We start from the raw sequence: 17,228 nt of genomic DNA, 5'->3' as shown, positions 1-17,228 counted from the left end.
TGACCTGGCTCTTAAACCTGCACCTGAATTGTATTGTTATTTTTCGACAAAACCACTATGCGATATGTAAAAGAATATGAATTAAGTTCAAAGACTTGTTTTTTCAGTGTGTGGAGAGCATTCTCTCTTCCTTAGTGCTACTGCCCTGGTTCTATGTGCACACATCATGTTGATTGAGTGCAACAACCATCTCCTACCGGGCAACTGGGAAGCATTCATCTTTGACATGTCCAATACCACCCTTGTTCACATCAGTCTAGTTGTTCAAGCAAGCACTAATCCAATAGTGGAATGGGTGGAGAGTAACAAATTGTATGTTGATTGCAATTTAATGAATGTGTATTTTCACCAGTGAAAAATGGGTCTGAATGGCAGCTTTCTTTAATTCGACATATGAGGGACATACTTCAATTAACTCTGTACCGGTGTGTATGTCTGTCTGTGTATGTCTGTGTTTGTGGGTGCATTTGTAAATATGTCTCTGTCCTCATATTTAGACCCTTGTCTTAGAATGAAAGTTAAGTTGCTGGTAGTGTGTGAGGTTGGCTAGCATCAGGGCTGAAGTCCTTCATCGCAGAGGCCCAGGTGCAGACAGACAATAAGAGGCGTGAAAGTAGTAAATTCAGAGGAGCGGAACGGTCGCTCAAAGAGAGGGAGAGGGAGGGCGACAAGGAGGGAGAGGGGGAGGGAGAGGGAGGAAGAAGGAGGGAGATCAGGTTAAATTAGAACATTTTAAGGGGTTGGATTTGCGGTGTCTTGCCCCCTCCAAACAAAACCCAGATAAAACGGGAGAGTGAACACATCAGCCGAGTACCCATGACAACTGAAGAGGAACAAATGCCGCCTGCTCCTTTCATCCCCATTTACTGCGACAAATGCCACAGGATGTATTATGCAAATACAGTAGTCACATACACTCCAACCCAGAGAGCCAGCCATTCAAAGAGCTGAGATGTTCAATTCAGAGCCTCAACTCTGTGGCTGGCTGTGGTGAAGTTTTAGACATCTGGGTTATTGTCCACCTGGGTTGTTGACAGAGATGGGACCAAGCCATTGTTTTTCAACTCACAAGTAAGTCTCAATTCTTAGCACTCAAGTCCCAAGTCAAGTCCCAAGTCAAGACTGGCAAGTCCGAGTCAAGTCTCAAATCAACTCAAGTTGAGGCTCAAGTCCTAAACTTTGAGTTTCGAGTCCTAAACAAGTCATAATGTGCTCTTCACCAAATGTAATCCCATTTCAATAACAAGAGTAATAGTTAGTATATTACATTTACGCAAATCATGAATGCCCCCCCTCCCCATTGCAATTGACTATCGAGGATCACAATCGGACGATATCGTCCAACATTCTCTCTCTCTCTCTCACACACACACACACACACACACACACACACACACACACACACACACACACACACACACACACACACACACACACACACACACACACACACACACACACACACACACACACACACACACACACACACACACACACACACACACACACACACACACACACACATACACACATACATACACACACACATACACACACACCCCTCTGTGTATTACACTAGGCCAACATATGTCAATGGTTTTAGGAACAGCAGTAACATCGGGCAGGATTTAGGCTTCCAACTGCCTGGCCAGTTGTAGCACAAACTTGGGTGCAATGATCACGTTCCCGCACTGACTGACTGTGGAGGCTCATTGATTTAACGTTACATTAGCCTACATGCTACACTAGCAAAGTTATATATAGCTGTCGGGTATATTAGCCATGACCGTTCTTTAAGCAGCTTCAAATGTGGAACAAAGTTGGAAGTTGTTGTGCCTCAGTCTGTAATTTTCTTACCGCATGTTTTGCAAGTTGCAATCCGTTTTTTGATGGGTACAGTGTCGTCTTTATATCCAAAAATAATAATTTTGGGTATCATCTTTCCAAGGGCTCCATCTGAATTCGAGTCCAAGTCATGTGACTTTAGTCCACACCTCTGGTTATTGATATATTAAAAATACAATCTGGGAAATTTCCATCTGATCATTGATAAATACCTTAAAGTATTTTAACTGTCTTGCGTTAGACCTTACAGTGCCTTCAGATAGTATATACACCCCTTGACTTTTTCCATAATTTGTTATGTTACAAAGTAGGATTAAAATGTATTTAATTGTATTTTTTTTGACAACAATCTACACAAAATACTCTGTCAAAGTGGAAGAAAAAGTATAACATTTGTAAAAAGCTAATGACAAATAAAACACTAATATATATTGATTATTCAACCCCCTGTCACGCCCTGACCATAGAGAGCTGTTTATTCTTGTCACGCCCTGACCTGAGATATCTCTGTTTTCTTTATATTTTGGTTAGGTCAGGGTGTGACTAGGGTGATGGTTTCCAATCAGAGGCAGCTGTTTATCGTTGTCTCTGATTGGAGATCATATTTAGGTAACCATTTCCCTTTGGTGTTTGTGGGATCTTGTCTATGTGTAGTTGCCTGTCAGCACTAATTTTTTATAGCTTCACGTGTAATTTTGTCATTTTGGTTAGTTTGTTCAGTGTTCATTCTTATAATATAAAGAATGTACGCATACCACGCCGCGCCTTGGTCCGATCCTTACGACGAACGTGACAATTCTCTATGTTGGTTAGGTCAGGGTGTGATTAAGGGTGGGTTATCTAGGGGAATTGTATATCTATGTTGGCCTGGTATGGTTCCCAATCAGAGGCAACTGTTTATCGTTGTCACTGATTGGGGATCATATTTAGGTAGCCATTTCCCCATTGTGCTTTGTGGGATCTTGTCTATGTATGTGAGCATTATTATAGTGGCACGTTTCGTTTGTTTGCTTTGTTGTTTTGTTCTTTGAAGTTTTCTATTCCAAAATAAAGGATGGAAACATACCACGCTGCATCTTGGTCTACTCCTTATGACGAACATGACACCCCCTGAGTTAACTTTAGCAGAGATTACAGCTGTGAGTCTTTCTGGGTAAATCTCATTCTGCAAGCATGCATGTGTAACGGAGGTGGAGCTTTGCACACCAGGATTGTACATTATTTGCATATTATATATATTTTTTAAATGTATCTGTCAAGTTGGTTGGCCATTGCTAGACTGCCATTTTCAAGTCTTGACATAGATTTTCAAGCCGATTTAAAGTCAAAACTGTAACTAGGCCACTCAGGAACATTCAATGTCATCTTGGTAAGCACCTCCAGTGTATATTTGGCCTTGTGTTTTAGGTTATTTTCCTGCTGAAAGATGAATTTGAAAAAAGAAGACTTAACCAGGTTTTCCTCTAGGATTTTGCCTGTGCTATTCTGTTTCTTTGTATCATAAAAAAAATCTCCAGTCCATGCCGATGACAATTATAATATGATAGAGCCACCACCATGATTGAAAATATGAAGAGTGATGTGTTTTGTTGGATTTGCCCCAAACATAATGCTTTGTATTCAGGACATATTTCTTTGCCACGTTTTTTTGCAGTTTTACTTTAGTGCCTTATTGCAAACAGGATGCATGTGTTTGGAATATTTTTATTCTGTACAGGCTTCCTTATTTTCACTCTGTCAATGAAGTTAGTAATGTGGAGTAACTACAAGGTTTTCTCCTATCACATCCATTAAACTCTGTAACTGTTTTAAAGTCACCATTGGCCTCATGGTGAAATCCCTGAGCGGTTTCCTTCCTCTCCCGTAACTGAGTTAGGAAGGACGCCTGTATCTTTGTAGTGACTGGTTGTATTGATACACCATCCAAAGTGTAATAATTCCCCATTGTCAAAGGGATAGTTGATGTCTGCTTTTCTTTTCTTTTTTTACCCATCTACCAATAGGTGCCCTTCTTTGTGAGGCATTAAAAAACTCCCTAGTCTTTGTGGTTGAATTTGTGTTTGAAATTCACTGCTTGACTGAGGTACTTTACAGATAATTGTATGTGTGGGGTACAGAGATGAGGTAGGCATTTACAAATATTGTTAAACACTATTATTGCACACACAGTGAGCCCATGCAATGCTATATGTGACTTGTTAAGCTCAGGCTAAATTCAAAGCTGTAACACAACAAAATGTGGAAAGTGTGAAGGGGTGTGAATACTTCCTGAAGGTACTGTATGTGTTCACAACACCAGGCCTACAGTACATGTGTAACGGAGGTTGTTTGTCTGTGGTTTGAAACCAATAACCCTAACTATGGTAAGATACATTTTGTCATTTGGGTGAAGTGTCCCTTGAATAAAATGTTGAACGCTTATTTATATCATTCTGCAAGCATGCAGTGTCTGAAGACAAAACAAAGAGGACCGCTGGTTCTGGTTCGTCTCTGTCACCCGGACAGTAAAGGACATCACCATAATCAATGGCAGGTTGGCTCCTCTGGGGGTTAGAGCCCTTTTCACAAACCGTGTTTGTCTTACTCCTCCGCAAGCAGCTCAGGCAGCTTGGAAGAAAGACTGTTAGACCAGTGTGTGTACTGGTCAGGGTATTGATTGGAACCTGCTTGTCTGTTTGTTTATTGTTTATTTATTTATCTGTGCTGGGAGTCTAAGCGTGAGACCAAATCTCCATAACTCGAGGACAAGCTCCAAACAAATAAGGTCATGTTTCTTGTACTGCTGGTCTTATAGTACAATCTCTCCGCAGTTCTATTTCCCCGTGGCTTGTGCATCTTTTTCATTGGAGAACTTCGTCAGAAGCTTAAATGAGCAGCATTGTGCCATCTAGACATTTAATGATGCATTTCGCACGATTTTCGGATTATTCTAAAAACTCATGTAGTGGTGTTGGTAGGCTGTCTCTCTATTCATGTCTGTCTGCAAGTAGAATTGGCAGGCTGACTGTGTCCATGACTGGGTAAAGGGTTAAAAGGTTTCCTGCTGGGTTCTGCCTCCTCACTGTCGACGTGTGTGATCCAGGTCAATGTAATTTGCTCTGCAGGCTAGTTCATTTCAGACGGCATTAAAATGCACAGGCTCGCTCTGGGCTGCATTGCATCCCTCTGCTCCCCCCCAGGCTGTTCCCTCTCCCCTGTCACCTACAGCTAACCTTTCGCATGATACAATTCAAAATAATTGGCCTGATAATGAATCCTTGTGAAATGGCGTCCTAATGAGCGTAAATTGCATACAGTGGCTTATGCTCGCTTTTTAAAATCTCATCAGAGCTCACGATTAAGCTTGAAAAGGACCGGGCCTGGAGAGCTCTCAAGGCCCAGGCAGCACATTAAAGTCTCTCATTTAGCCTCTCTCTGTGCCTAACTTCCACCAAAATCTTTATTTCTAAATAATGATAGAAAAGGGGCTCTTGACAGATGGAGCAGGCATGAGGTTGTGGAGAGAGGGAAGCTTGTGGTATATACTCTAGCAACATGCCTGGTGGTGAAGAGAGGGCAGCTTGTGGTATATACTCTAGCAACATGCCTGGTGGTAAAGAGATGGTAGCTTGGGTATATACTCTAGCAACATGCCTGGTGGTGAAGAGATGGCAGCTTGTGGTTTTGTCTCTAGCAACATGCCTCGTGGTGAAGAGATGGTAGCTTGGGTATATACTCTAGCAACATGCCTGGTGGTGAAGAGAGGGCAGCTTGTGGTATATACTCTAGCAACATGCCTGGTGGTGAAGAGAGGGCAGCTTGTGGTATATACTCTAGCAACATGCCTGGTGGTGAAGAGATGGCAGCTTGTGGTATATACTCTAGCAACATGCCTGGTGGTGAAGAGATGGCAGCTTGTGGTATATACTCTAGCAACATGCCTGGTGGTGAAGAGATGGCAGCTTGTGGTATATACTCTAGCAACATGCCTGGTGGTGAAGAGAGGGCAGCTTGTGGTATATACTCTAGCAACATGCCTGGTGGTAAAGAGATGGTAGCTTGGGTATATACTCTAGCAACATGCCTGGTGGTGAAGAGATGGCAGCTTGTGGTTTTGTCTCTAGCAACATGCCTCGTGGTGAAGAGATGGTAGCTTGGGTATATACTCTAGCAACATGCCTGGTGGTGAAGAGAGGGCAGCTTGTGGTATATACTCTAGCAACATGCCTGGTGGTGAAGAGATGGCAGCTTGTGGTATATACTCTAGCAACATGCCTGGTGGTGAAGAGATGGCAGCTTGTGGTATATACTCTAGCAACATGCCTGGTGGTGAAGAGAGGGCAGCTTGTGGTATATACTCTAGCAACATGACTGGTGGTGAAGAGAGGGCAGCTTGGGTATATACTGTAGTAACATGACTGGTGGTGAAGAGATGGCAGCTTGTGGTATATACTCTAGCAACATGCCTGGTGGTGAAGAGATGGTAGCTTGGGTATATACTCTAGCAACATGCCTGGTGGTGAAGAGATGGTAGCTTGGGTATATACTCTAGCAACATGCCTGGTGGTGAAGAGATGGCAGCTTGTGGTTTTGTCTCTAGCAACATGCCTCGTGGTGAAGAGATGGTAGCTTGGGTATATACTCTAGCAACATGCCTGGTGGTGAAGAGAGGGCAGCTTGTGGTATATACTCTAGCAACATGCCTGGTGGTGAAGAGATGGCAGCTTGTGGTATATACTCTAGCAACATGCCTGGTGGTGAAGAGATGGCAGCTTGTGGTATATACTCTAGCAACATGCCTGGTGGTGAAGAGATGGCAGCTTGTGGTATATACTCTAGCAACATGCCTGGTGGTAAAGAACATATACTCTAGCAACATGCCTGGTGGTGAAGAGATGGCAGCTTGTGGTTTTGTCTCTAGCAACATGCCTGGTGGTGAAGAGATGGCAGCTTAGGTATATACTCTAGCAACATGCCTGGTGGTGAAGAGAGGGCAGCTTGTGGTATATACTCTAGCAACATGCCTGGTGGTGAAGAGATGGCAGCTTGTGGTATATACTCTAGCAACATGCCTGGTGGTGAAGAGATGGCAGCTTGTGGTATATACTCTAGCAACATGCCTGGTGGTGAAGAGAGGGCAGCTTGTGGTATATACTCTAGCAACATGCCTGGTGGTGAAGAGAGGGCAGCTTGTGGTATATACTCTAGCAACATGCCTGGTGGTGAAGAGATGGCAGCTTGTGGTATATACTCTAGCAACATGCCTGGTGGTGAAGAGAGGGCAGCTTGTGGTATATACTCTAGCAACATGCCTGGTGGTGAAGAGAGGGCAGCTTGGGTATATACTCTAGCAACATGCCTGGTGGTGAAGAGATGGTCGCTTAGGTATATACTCTAGCAACATGCCTGGTGGTGAAGAGATGGCAGCTTGTGGTATATACTCTAGCAACATGCCTGGTGGTGAAGAGATGGTAGCTTGGGTATATACTCTAGCAACATGCCTGGTGGTGAAGAGATGGCAGCTTGGGTATATACTGTAGTAACATGACTGGTGGTGAAGAGATGGTAGCTTGGGTATATACTGTAGTAACATGACTGGTGGTGAAGAGATGGTAGCTTGTGGTATATACTGTAGTAACATGACTGGTGGTGAAGAGATGGCAGCTTGGGTATATACTGTAGTAACATGACTGGTGGTGAAGAGATGGTAGCTTGGGTATATACTGTAGTAACATGACTGGTGGTGAAGAGATGGTAGCTTGTGGTATATACTGTAGTAACATGACTGGTGGTGAAGAGATGGCAGCTTGTGGTATATACTCTAGCAACATGCCTGGTGGTGAAGAGATGGTAGCTTGGGTATATACTCTAGCAACATGCCTGGTGGTGAAGAGATGGTAGCTTGGGTATATACTCTAGCAACATGACTGGTGGTGAAGAGATGGCAGCTTGTGGTATATACTCTAGCAACATGCCTGGTGGTGAAGAGATGGTAGCTTGGGTATATACTCTAGCAACATGACTGGTGGTGAAGAGAGGGCAGCTTGGGTATATACTGTAGTAACATGACTGGTGGTGAAGAGAGGGCAGCTTGGGTATATACTCTAGCAACATGACTGGTGGTGAAGAGAGGGCAGCTTGGGTATATACTGTAGTAACATGACTGGTGGTGAAGAGATGGTAGCTTGGGTATATACTCTAGCAACATGCCTGGTGGTGAAGAGATGGCAGCTTGGGTATATACTGTAGTAACATGACTGGTGGTGAAGAGATGGTAGCTTGGGTATATACTCTAGCAACATGCCTGGTGGTGAAGAGATGGCAGCTTGGGTATATACTGTAGTAACATGACTGGTGGTGAAGAGATGGTAGCTTGGGTATATACTCTAGCAACATGCCTGGTGGTGAAGAGATGGCAGCTTGGGTATATACTGTAGTAACATGACTGGTGGTGAAGAGATGGTAGCTTGGGTATATACTGTAGTAACATGACTGGTGGTGAAGAGATGGCAGCTTGGGTATATACTCTAGCAACATGCCTGGTGGTGAAGAGATGGCAGCTTGGGTATATACTGTAGTAACATGACTGGTGGTGAAGAGATGGTAGCTTGTGGTATATACTCTAGTAACATGACTGGTGGTGAAGAGATGGCAGCTTGGGTATATACTCTAGCAACATGCCTGGTGGTGAAGAGATGGCAGCTTGGGTATATACTGTAGTAACATGACTGGTGGTGAAGAGATGGTAGCTTGTGGTATATACTCTAGTAACATGACTGGTGGTGAAGAGATGGTAGCTTGTGGTATATACTGTAGTAACATGCCTGGTGGTGAAGAGATGGTAGCTTGTGGTATATACTGTAGTAACATGCCTGGTGGTGAAGAGATGGTAGCTTGTGGTATATACTGTAGTAACATGACTGGTGGTGAAGAGATGGCAGCTTGGGTATATACTGTAGTAACATGACTGGTGGTGAAGAGATGGTAGCTTGGGTATATACTGTAGTAACATGACTGGTGGTGAAGAGATGGTAGCTTGGGTATATACTGTAGTAACATGACTGGTGGTGAAGAGATGGTAGCTTGGGTATATACTGTAGTAACATGACTGGTGGTGAAGAGATGGTAGCTTGTGGTATATACTGTAGTAACATGACTGGTGGTGAAGAGATGGCAGCTTGGGTATAATACTGTAGTAACATGCCTGGTGGTGAAGAGATGGCAGCTTGGGTATAATACTGTAGTAACATGACTGGTGGTGGAGAGATGGCAGCTTGGGTATACACTGTAGCACCATGCCTGGTGGTGAAGAGAGGGCGGCTTGGGTATTTACTTTAGTTCATGCCTGGTGGCGGAGAGATGGCAGCTTGGGTATACACTGTAGCACCATGCCTGGTGGTGGAGAGAGGGCGGCTTGGGTGTATATTTTTTTGTTTTGTTTTTTTTTACCTTTATTTCGCTAGTCCAACGGTTACTAGTCCAACGCTCTAACCACTAGGCTACTGGCCGCCCCACTATATACTGTAGCACCATGCCTGGTGGTGGAGAGAGGGCAGCTTGGGTATACACTCAGGAAAAAAGGGTTCTTCGGCTGTCCCCATTGGAGAACCTTTTTGGTTCCAGGTAGAACTCTTTTGGATTCCATATAGAACTCTCTGTTTAAAGGGTTCTACTGTACATGCAACTCAAAAGGGTTCTACCTGGAACTAAAAGGGTTATTGAATGGGTTCTCCTATGGGGACAGCAGAACCCTTTTAGGGTCTTGATAGCACCTTTTCTTCTGTGAGTGTAGTGTAGCACCATGTCTGGGGCTCTGAGACACTCTAACCTGGGGTATCATCACATCCTGGAGAGCTGGAGTGCCACGGTACACACACACACACACACACACACACACACACACACACACACACACACACACACACACACACACACACACACACACACACACACACACACACACACACACACACACACACACACACACACACACACACACACACACACACACACACACACACACACACACACACACACAAAGTAATGATCTTCGTCTTCTTTGGAGGAGGAGCAGGAAGGATCGGACCAAGGTAAGCAGTGCAGCGTGGTGTCCATGATTGTTTATTATTCCAGAACACAAAAATACAAAATAACAAAGTGAATGTAAGAGATGAAAATCGAAACAGTCCTGAAAGGTGAAAACACAAAACAGGAAACAACTACCCACAAACACCAGGTGAGAAAAGGCTACCTAAGTATGGTTTTCAATCAGAGACAACGATAGACAGGTGCCCCTGATTGGGAACCATACCAGGCCAAACACATAGAAAAGAAAACATAGAAAAACAACATAGAATGCCCACCCCAAGTCACGCCCCGACCAAACCAAAATAGAGACATAAAAAAGGAACTAAGGTCAGGACGTAACACACACACATCTCTCAAAACCACAGAATCCAGAGCCCCTCCCCTCCCTGTTCATCCATTAGCGAACTGCCACCACATTTGCAAACAGCAAACTTGGGGAAAAGAATAAGTAAGAAACCAGACTGTAGCAGCAAGAGCCTTTGACTGTAGCTGCAGCTTACTGCAGGCTATAAGCAAGAGACAGCGTGGTGGGAAGAATGGGAGCTGGATGCAGTAATGAGCTAATAAGCAGCACCAGAGAAGGATTGTTTTTAAGGGAACTGTTACAGTATGTTGCTGCCAGACTCAATGTTGACATTTCTTTAACAATACACCACTGGGCTCTTTGTTCTCTTTGTCAGACTGTACTGTGTGCCAAGCTTTATACAGAGACACAGGCATTCATTTTAATGGAAGGCTTTGGAAAGTTATGCGTGTATGTTTTCAGTTTGGATAACATCACATCCTCCCTAGTCAGGTAATTGCTGATTGTTCAGAGCTGTAACCATTTCAAAGCCAAAAGCACAGTTTTTGTTCTGTCTCATTCTTGATAAAGAGAGATAAAGGTTATACAGATCTTAACATGTACTGCTTTATTTCTCAATGACTAGCTCTCCCCTCATACACAACAACATCATCATTTATTCACACAGTTCCAACTAGCCCTCCCCTCTCTCTAACCACGTAACATGTTTAACCAGTTAGATATAGTTTGCGTGGGCGGAAAGTTTAAATGAGGAATTGAATTGGGTTTGGAACAACATGCAGATTTCTGTGCAGCCATAGCTGCTGATTATGATTGGTTTGTTATTGCTCTCTAGAGCATAACAAATCGCCATTATGTTGTTTTACTGAGACTGATTTAATTGGCACATTGTCACAAAATTAATTATCTGTCATTTATATTGATGCCATAAGTGCAAATAAAGAGTGCACCTGCTGCCTCTGGCACCGCAGCTAAAAGTACACCCAGACCAGCTCCAGGTCTCCTCCAATTGGGAAGGAGGAGAGGAATTGATGTTACCACTGAGGGGCTCCTACAAGTACCTACTTCTCTCCACAAAGCTGCAGTGAAAAGCAGTAGCCAGCCATGGTTCATCCTGCTGAACGACGCTGTGTGTGTGTGTGTGTGTGTGTGTGTGTGTGTGTGTGTGTGTGTGTGTGTGTGTGTGTGTGTGTGTGTGTGTGTGTGTGTGTGTGTGTGTGTGTGTGTGTGTGTGTGTGTGTGTGTGTGTGTGTGTGTGTGTGTGTGTGTGTGTTTCCCCTCGGTGCCCCTAGTTTAGTTGTGCCATGGGTGGTCATACTGTGGTGAGAGACCCCTTCTTTCCAAGCAGATAAAGAGGCTAAAGTGCTGGAATAGATTGTTTAAGTGCCGGGTCAGGTCTGCTTTTCGCCTACTGCTACAAGGACCTCTTGGCTCTGGCAGGTTTTTCATCAAATATACAGTTGGGCCACAGCGGAGAGGGAGAGGAGCAGGAGAGAAGCAGCTAGCCTCTCGTTATTTCTGAGATTAACTCCATAGCAGCGCTCAGTGAATATCAATTCTATGTATGTCTTTTTCTGCTAGTGCAGATTTGATAAATGCCTGCTATTCTCCTCGTCGTAGTGACTTTAGCAAATTTCATTTTTGAGTGGTGGTAGAAAGGTGGTATGTCTATATTCTGGCTCTATCCATCTCTCTGTCGGCTTTACCTGTCCGTGAAGATACTCCCATGTGGAAATCAGTGGTATGTATAGTGGACTGTAAAGTCAAGTTAACTCAGATTAATCACATTTTATTTTGTGAATAGCAGTTTCCCACTTAATACGTATTTTTTTTGTATTAGGTTTTTTTATATTTTTTATATCTCTACATCCCTGGTGAATATACAGGGAAGGCCAGGGGGTAGAGGGATGTCGTAGATGGCCAGGGGGTAGAGGGATGTCGTGGATGGCCAGTGGGTACAGGGATGTCGTGGATGGCCAGTGGGTACAGGGATGTCGTGGATGGCCAGTGGGTACAGGGATGTCGTGGATGGCCAGTGGGTACAGGGATGTCGTGGATGGCCAGTGGGTACAGGGATGTCGTGGATGGCCAGTGGGTAGAGGGATGTCGTGGATGGCCAGTGGGTACAGGGATGTCGTGGATGGCCAGTGGGTAGAGGGATGGAGCTGTAGTGGATGGCCAGTGGGTACAGGGATGGAGCTGTAGTGGATGGCCAGTGGGTACAGGAATGGAGCTGTAGTGGATGGCCAGTGGGTACAGGGATGGAGCTGTAGTGGATGGCCAGTGGGTACAGGGATGGAGCTGTAGTGGATGGCCAGTGGGTAGAGGGATGTCGTGATTGGCCAGTGGGTACAGGGATGGAGCTGTAGTGGATGGCCAGTGGGTACAGGGATGTCGTGGATGGCCAGTGGGTAGAGGGACGTCGTGGATGGCCAGTGGGTAGAGGGATGTCGTGGATGGCCAGTGGGTAGAGGGATGTAGTGGATGGCCAGTGGGTAGAGGATGTCGTGGATGGCCAGTGGGTAGAGGGATGTCGTGGATGGCCAGTGGGTAGAGGGATGTCGTGGATGGCCAGTGGGTACAGGGATGGAGCTGTAGTGGATGGCCAGTGGGTACAGGGATGGAGCTGTAGTGGATGGCCAGTGGGTACAGGGATGTCGTGGATGGCCAGTGGGTAGAGGGATGTCGTGGATGGCCAGTGGGTAGAGGGATGTCGTGGATGGCCAGTGAGTACAGGGATGTCGTGGATGGCCAGTGGGTAGAGGGATGTCGTGGATGGCCAGTGGGTACAGGGATGTCGTGGATGGCCAGTGGGTACAGGGATGGAGATGTAGTGGATGGCCAGTGGGTACAGGGATGTCGTGGAAGGCCAGTGGGTACAGGGATATCGTGGATGGCCAGTGGGTACAGGGATGTCGTGGATGGCCAGTGGGTAGAGGGATGTCGTGGATGGCCAGTGGGTAGAGGGATGTCGTGGATGGCCAGTGGGTACAGGGATGGAGCTGTAGTGGATGGCCAGTGGGTACAGGGATGGAGCTGTAGTGGATGGCCAGTGGGTACAGGGATGTCGTGGATGGCCAGTGGGTAGAGGGATGTCGTGGATGGCCAGTGGGTAGAGGGATGTCGTGGATGGCCAGTGGGTAGAGGGATGTCGTGGATGGCCAGTGGGTACAGGGATGTCGTGGATGGCCAGTGGGTACAGGGATGGAGCTGTAGTGGATGGCCAGTGGGTACAGGGATGTCGTGGAAGGCCAGTGGGTACATGGATGTCGTGGATGGCCAGTGGGTACAGGGATGTCGTGGATGGCCAGTGGGTACAGGGATGGAGCTGTAGTGGATTGGCCAGTGGGTACAGGAATGTCGTGGATGGCCAGTGGGTAGAGGGATGTCGTGGATGGCCAGTGGGTACAGGGATGGAGCTGTAGTGGATGGCCAGTGGGTACAGGGATGTCGTGGATGGCCAGTGGGTACAGGGATGTCGTGGATGGCCAGTGGGTACAGGGATGGAGCTGTAGTGGATGGCCAGTGGGTACAGGGATGTCGTGGATGGCCAGTGGGTACATGGATGTCGTGGATGGCCAGTGGGAGAGGGATGTCATGGATGGCTAGTGGGTACATGGATGTCGTGGATGGCCAGTGGGTAGAGGGATGTCGTGGATGGCCAGTGGGTACAGGGATGGAGCTGTAGTGGATGGCCAGTGGGTACAGGGATGTCGTGGATGGCCAGTGGGTACAGGGATGGAGCTGTAGTGGATGGCCAGTGGGTACAGGGATGTCGTGGATGGCCAGTGGGTAGAGGGATGTTGTGGATGGCCAGTGGGTACAGGGATGGAGCTATAGTGGATGGCCAGTGGGTACAGGGATGTCGTGGATGCCCAGTGGGTACAGGGATGTCGTGGATGGCCAGTGGGTACAGGGATGTCGTGGATGGCCAGTGGGTACAGGGATGTCGTGGATGGCCAGTGGGTACAGGGATGTCGTGGATGGCCAGTGGGTACAGGGATGTCGTGGATGGCCAGTGGGTACAGGGATGTCGTGGATGGCCAGTGGGTAGAGGGATGTCGTGGATGGCCAGTGGGTACAGGGATGTCGTGGATGGCCAGTGGGTAGAGGGATGGAGCTGTAGTGGATGGCCAGTGGGTACAGGGATGGAGCTGTAGTGGATGGCCAGTGGGTACAGGAATGGAGCTGTAGTGGATGGCCAGTGGGTACAGGGATGGAGCTGTAGTGGATGGCCAGTGGGTACAGGGATGGAGCTGTAGTGGATGGCCAGTGGGTAGAGGGATGTCGTGATTGGCCAGTGGGTACAGGGATGGAGCTGTAGTGGATGGCCAGTGGGTACAGGGATGTCGTGGATGGCCAGTGGGTAGAGGGACGTCGTGGATGGCCAGTGGGTAGAGGGATGTCGTGGATGGCCAGTGGGTAGAGGGATGTAGTGGATGGCCAGTGGGTAGAGGATGTCGTGGATGGCCAGTGGGTAGAGGGATGTCGTGGATGGCCAGTGGGTAGAGGGATGTCGTGGATGGCCAGTGGGTACAGGGATGGAGCTGTAGTGGATGGCCAGTGGGTACAGGGATGGAGCTGTAGTGGATGGCCAGTGGGTACAGGGATGTCGTGGATGGCCAGTGGGTAGAGGGATGTCGTGGATGGCCAGTGGGTAGAGGGATGTCGTGGATGGCCAGTGAGTACAGGGATGTCGTGGATGGCCAGTGGGTAGAGGATGTCGTGGATGGCCAGTGGGTACAGGGATGTCGTGGATGGCCAGTGGGTACAGGGATGGAGATGTAGTGGATGGCCAGTGGGTACAGGGATGTCGTGGAAGGCCAGTGGGTACAGGGATATCGTGGATGGCCAGTGGGTACAGGGATGTCGTGGATGGCCAGTGGGTAGAGGGATGTCGTGGATGGCCAGTGGGTAGAGGGATGTCGTGGATGGCCAGTGGGTACAGGGATGGAGCTGTAGTGGATGGCCAGTGGGTACAGGGATGGAGCTGTAGTGGATGGCCAGTGGGTACAGGGATGTCGTGGATGGCCAGTGGGTAGAGGGATGTCGTGGATGGCCAGTGGGTAGAGGGATGTCGTGGATGGCCAGTGGGTAGAGGGATGTCGTGGATGGCCAGTGGGTACAGGGATGTCGTGGATGGCCAGTGGGTACAGGGATGGAGCTGTAGTGGATGGCCAGTGGGTACAGGGATGTCGTGGAAGGCCAGTGGGTACATGGATGTCGTGGATGGCCAGTGGGTACAGGGATGTCGTGGATGGCCAGTGGGTACAGGGATGGAGCTGTAGTGGATTGGCCAGTGGGTACAGGAATGTCGTGGATGGCCAGTGGGTAGAGGGATGTCGTGGATGGCCAGTGGGTACAGGGATGGAGCTGTAGTGGATGGCCAGTGGGTACAGGGATGTCGTGGATGGCCAGTGGGTACAGGGATGTCGTGGATGGCCAGTGGGTACAGGGATGGAGCTGTAGTGGATGGCCAGTGGGTACAGGGATGTCGTGGATGGCCAGTGGGTACATGGATGTCGTGGATGGCCAGTGGGTAGAGGGATGTCATGGATGGCTAGTGGGTACATGGATGTCGTGGATGGCCAGTGGGTAGAGGGATGTCGTGGATGGCCAGTGGGTACAGGGATGGAGCTGTAGTGGATGGCCAGTGGGTACAGGGATGTCGTGGATGGCCAGTGGGTACAGGGATGGAGCTGTAGTGGATGGCCAGTGGGTACAGGGATGTCGTGGATGGCCAGTGGGTAGAGGGATGTTGTGGATGGCCAGTGGGTACAGGGATGGAGCTATAGTGGATGGCCAGTGGGTACAGGGATGTCGTGGATGCCCAGTGGGTACAGGGATGTCGTGGATGGCCAGTGGGTACAGGGATGTCGTGGATGGCCAGTGGGTACAGGGATGTCGTGGATGGCCAGTGGGTACAGGGATGTCGTGGATGGCCAGTGGGTACAGGGATGTCGTGGATGGCCAGTGGGTACAGGGATGTCGTGGATGGCCAGTGGGTACAGGGATGTCGTGGATGGCCAGTGGGTACAGGGATGTCGTGGATGGCCAGTGGGTAGAGGGATGTCGTAGATGGCCAGTGGGTACAGGGATGGAGCTGTAGTGGATGGCCAGTGGGTACAGGGATGTCGTGGATGGCCAGTGGGTACAGGGATGTCGTGGATGGCCAGTGGGTAGAGGGATGTCGTGGATGGCCAGTTGGTACAGGGATGGAGCTGTAGTGGATGGCCAGTGGGTAGAGGGATGTCGTGGATGGCCAGTGGGTAGAGGGATGTCGTGGATGGCCAGTGGGTACAGGGATGTCGTGGATGGCCAGTGGATACAGGGATGTCGTGGATGGCCAGTGGGTAGAGGGATGTTGTGGATGGCCAGTGGGTACAGGGATGGAGCTGTAGTGGATGGCCAGTGGGTACAGGGATGTTGTGGATGGCCAGTGGGTAGAGGGATGTCGTGGATGGCCAGTGGGTACAGGGATGTCGTGGATGGCCAGTGGGTACAGGGATGTCGTGGATGGCCAGTGGGTACAGGGATGTCATGGATGGCCAGTGGGTAGAGGGATGTCGTGGATGGCCAGTGGGTACAGGGATGTCGTAGATGGCCAGTGGGTAGAGGGATGTCGTGGATGGCCAGTGGGTACAGGGATGTCGTGGATGGCCAGTGGGTACAGGGATGTCGTGGATGGCCAGTGGGTACATGGACGGAGCTGTAGTGGATGGCCAGTGGGTAGAGGGATGTCGTGGATGGCCAGTGGTTACAGGGATGGAGCTGTAGTGGATGGCCAGTGGGTACAGGGATGTCGTGGATGGCCAGTGGGTACAGGGATGCCGTGGATGGCCAGTGGGTAGAGGGATGTCGTGGATGGCCAGTGGGTACAGGGATGGAGCTGTAGTGGATGGCCAGTGGGTACAGGGATGTCGTGGATGGCCAGTGGGTACAGGGATGGAGCTGTAGTGGATGGCCAGTGGGTACAGGGATGGAGCTGTAGTGGATGGCCAGTGGGTACAGG

This window comes from Oncorhynchus gorbuscha, linkage group LG19 (assembly GCF_021184085.1).
Source record: "Oncorhynchus gorbuscha isolate QuinsamMale2020 ecotype Even-year linkage group LG19, OgorEven_v1.0, whole genome shotgun sequence".
Taxonomy (NCBI): Eukaryota; Metazoa; Chordata; class Actinopteri; order Salmoniformes; family Salmonidae; genus Oncorhynchus; species Oncorhynchus gorbuscha.
This window is presented reverse-complemented; position numbering follows the sequence as displayed.